This window comes from Arachis ipaensis, chromosome B05 (assembly GCF_000816755.2).
Source record: "Arachis ipaensis cultivar K30076 chromosome B05, Araip1.1, whole genome shotgun sequence".
NCBI classification, from domain to species: domain Eukaryota; kingdom Viridiplantae; phylum Streptophyta; class Magnoliopsida; order Fabales; family Fabaceae; genus Arachis; species Arachis ipaensis.
In genome coordinates, this window is record NC_029789.2 from 43,148,498 (window position 1) to 43,152,297 (window position 3,800).

Here is a 3,800-nt window from a genome sequence, read left to right on the forward strand (position 1 = left end):
TTTTGCTTGCGAAAACTATTTTTATGAGTACAAATGGTAATTTCCTTTTTCTATGGGTAGATATGTCAGCGTTTTCAACTTTCGTGGGTACAAATAGTAGTTTACTCTATAATTCCACGTCTGTAAAGAATTGTCTGAACTTTGGTTGTTTATATTAAGTAGTTGAAAAATTGGTAAAGTATGTTGTGAACGGATCAATTTTGATATGTAATACCAACTGATTTCCAGAGTTGTGATGTTTAAGAAACTTATTGTTCTGTTTCGTATACTTAAATTTCTATGTGTGAGTATGTTTCTCTATGTTTTTTTGTTACAACGTATTAAAATCTATCCAATACGTTGTATTTTTTTGTTACAATGTATTAAAATCTACCCAATAATTTAAATACTAAACCCCAAAATCATTTTAAAAAATGTATTTTTTCAAGCGTGTTACAATTTCTCTTTATTTTTGCTTCCCTTTTTTATCTAAAGAAATATATTTTTTCTGTTAATAGAATATAAATTGAAACATTCTAAGTAATTATCACTCTTATATGCATTATTTCAGTGAGTTATATGTGTGTGTGTGTGTTCTTCTTATTGTTACATTTTCTTTTTATTTTTTTCTTCCCTTTATATATCCATACCCTTGCAAAGTCCATTACGATTGTAAAAGACAGTAGATGCTTTTCACCGTTGATCTCTAGTTTCTTGAACACTTTGGTTCAATAATACACCGCACGCAATGTTCCCTGAAGCTTGCATGAAGAAGTTTGACCCCAATGGCAGTAACAAGAGTTCCCAACACAGATCTATAACGTGTGGCAAGCAATCCCTTCCATACACCTTTTCAATTACTCTCAATTCTAGAGGAATTGGTAGTTTCTGATATCTCGGAGAAGACACTGATGGAGGTGGCGGTGGTTATTTTCCCTGGCTGATACGTCGGCTTTCCTGAGCCACATATATCTTTGTTTGGGGTTCACGAGTTGATGGAGGAGAACAGCCTTGCTGAGACATGCTGGTTCAACATCTTGGCCAATGATCTCCTACGGTAAGAATACTCTGGATTCCTCTCTTCGTCTGGTACTGATTTTTGAATGTCTTCGATTTGGGGTTTCTTTTGTGTTTTGGTTGTGTTTGATTTGGGATTTGGCTTGTGTTTAATTTTTTTTCTTTTACTCATGATTTCTCACATAGCGATTCCCCTCTCTTTCTCCCCCTCTATTCCCGGGTTATGGTTTAAGTCATACTGGGAATTTTTCATTCCTTTTATGTTGGTTTTGATGATTCATACAAATTCAATGGCCATGATTTAATTGAAACTGAGGATTTTACTTTGATTCTTCTTTCTTGGTGTTTGTTCGTTGATTTTTTTTCTATTCTTACCAGATCTGCAGATTCGTGTATTTTAAAGGTCAATTGTTCAATTGAAAAATATCATTCACTAAATACATAGACACATGCATTTGTAGCCGCATGCATTTGGGATTTTATTAATATTTCAATGAATTATATTATAATTGGCTATGTTTTGTTTTTTCTTTGTCTTTTATTTTTATATTTTTGTATAATCTTTTATCTCTCTCTGTTTTTACATTGTTCTTACCGTATTATTTTCGTGGTTTTCTTTCTTTGAAGGCCTAAATAGTTCCATTGTGGAGGTAGCTAGAAATTTAGTGTGAAGAATCAAATCATAGTGTATATATATATATAGTAGCTTATAATGATGTTCTATTGTTATTTAATTTCTTAAGGCAACTGGCAATTGGATGAGGCCTTCTCCGGTGACTACTATAATTTCACCTCTCCGGACAGCGGAGCTTTATCGGCGGTATCCAAGGACATTGTCTTTGACAAAAATAGCATGAAGCAGATCAATGAAAGGCTCTTTGCACTTAGGATAGTCATTCCCAACATCACCAAGGTATATAGATTCAACCCAGAATATTTGATGACAAAAAAAATTTACCAAAAATAGTCAAAAGTTAATTTATTTGAATAAATATTAAATAAAATAAGTTTAAAACTTTTTTTTTCTTGATAATATTATAGTAGATTTAGAATTATAGTTTATTTTGGACAATCTTCTAGATCTTTAAATTTCAATTAGTGATTATTACATAGATGGATAAGGCATCAATCATAAAGGATGGAACTGGTTAAATAGAACACTTGCATGAAAAAGAGAGAAGGATCCAAGATGAGATAATGGAGGTTAAATCTAAGAGGCTCAATAATCCAATTATTACAGCATCGGCAGCAGCAGGAGACTATGATTTTGAACAGGATCTTCCCATTGTTATCAGATCTAAGAAGAAGAGACCCGATAACCTTTTCTTTGATACCTCAACTTCTTCTTCCTCAATAAATAACACCAACTATTTCCCTATTGAACTGATTGATGTAAGTATATATTTTCAATGCTGTTACAAAGATGAAAAAAAAAACCCCAATATTTGTTTTATTCAGTTATTATTAATTGTTGCTAAAATTAACAAATACTAAATAAAGTAAGTTTTGCTTATTTTTTGCCTTTTTTTTGTTATTAAAATTTGTTTTATTTACTATACATGAGTTTTTCTTTTAATGCACTACCTTTGTGCTTGTTTTTTTAAAGCAAATGGAGGAATAGGTCAAAATTTGTTTTATTCAGTATTTATTAATTGTTTTTAAAATTAACAAATACTAAATAAAGTAAGTTTTGCTTATTTTTTGCCTTTTTTTTGTTATTAAAATTTGTTTTATTTACTATACATGAGTTTTTCTTTTAATGCACTACCTTTGTGCTTGTTTTTTTAAAGCAAATGGAGGAATACATTAGTTGATTTTATTTTTCTACTAGCTTTATGCACAATTGGGTTCTTCTTGGCAAGAATGCAAGAACGAAAACTGAGGATTCATCTTCCACCATAGCTTTAATGGCACCTGTCAGACTTGTGAAAAGGTGATATTTTTGTTGTCCCATATGTCTGTTGAGATCTATAAATATTGAGTAATTTGAATCGTTCTAAAATAATATGTTGCATTGAGGAGGGAGTGCCTATGGTATTTAGAGAGCAACAATCTTAAGGACTTGTCTCTAGCTTTCTTAATATCATATTGAATATACAAGGCTTGATTTAATCTCTAATCATAAAACTTCTCTTCTTCCTTTCCTGATTGTGACTTTTAGGTAAATTTCATGGCTCTTTCCTGTTTGATTGTCAGTGTTTTAACCACATGCTTTGGAAATCTATTCATATTATCTATCATTTTGAAATTAGAAATTGATTTGAATTTTATTTTATTTTACGTGATTTATACGTTCACTTCTGCATTTAGTTATACTATTTTTCTTTTTTCCTATTAATGCTGGGCTTTTATGTCTATTTAAAATGGTCTTTCAATTGTGTGTTTATTAACTTTATGCTAAAAGATATTTTTTTTTGCTATCCATTTGCTTTCTGCCTTTTTTTTCCAGTTCTTACTGTGCATAGTTTCTTTCTATGAACTGTTAAGCTAAATGCTGAAACTCTCTTTTATGGGAGCTATGTGTACACTGTGGTTGGATACATATAGTTCTTTTCAAGTTTTTTACTGGCATTATTTATGGTTTGCACGCTTCATCCATCAGATATAACTTTTCGTTCGGTGCCTCTCTAACGTACTTTCTTACAAAAAAACATAACATATTAGATATATTAATTTGCATTGCTTTGTTTGTAGACTATATGATTTTCTGGTGAAATTTGTACAGTCAGTATTAGTTAGGCACTGCAGCAGGTCATTGTGCTAAATTGATGGTGGAAAATAAGGGGAAATATTTCTAAAAAGAA

The 3,800-nt window shown here is 30.9% G+C and overlaps 1 pseudogene; it reads left to right on the forward strand.

The window, feature by feature from the left end:
• On the forward strand, positions 630 to 3,790 carry LOC107643572 (annotated as a pseudogene).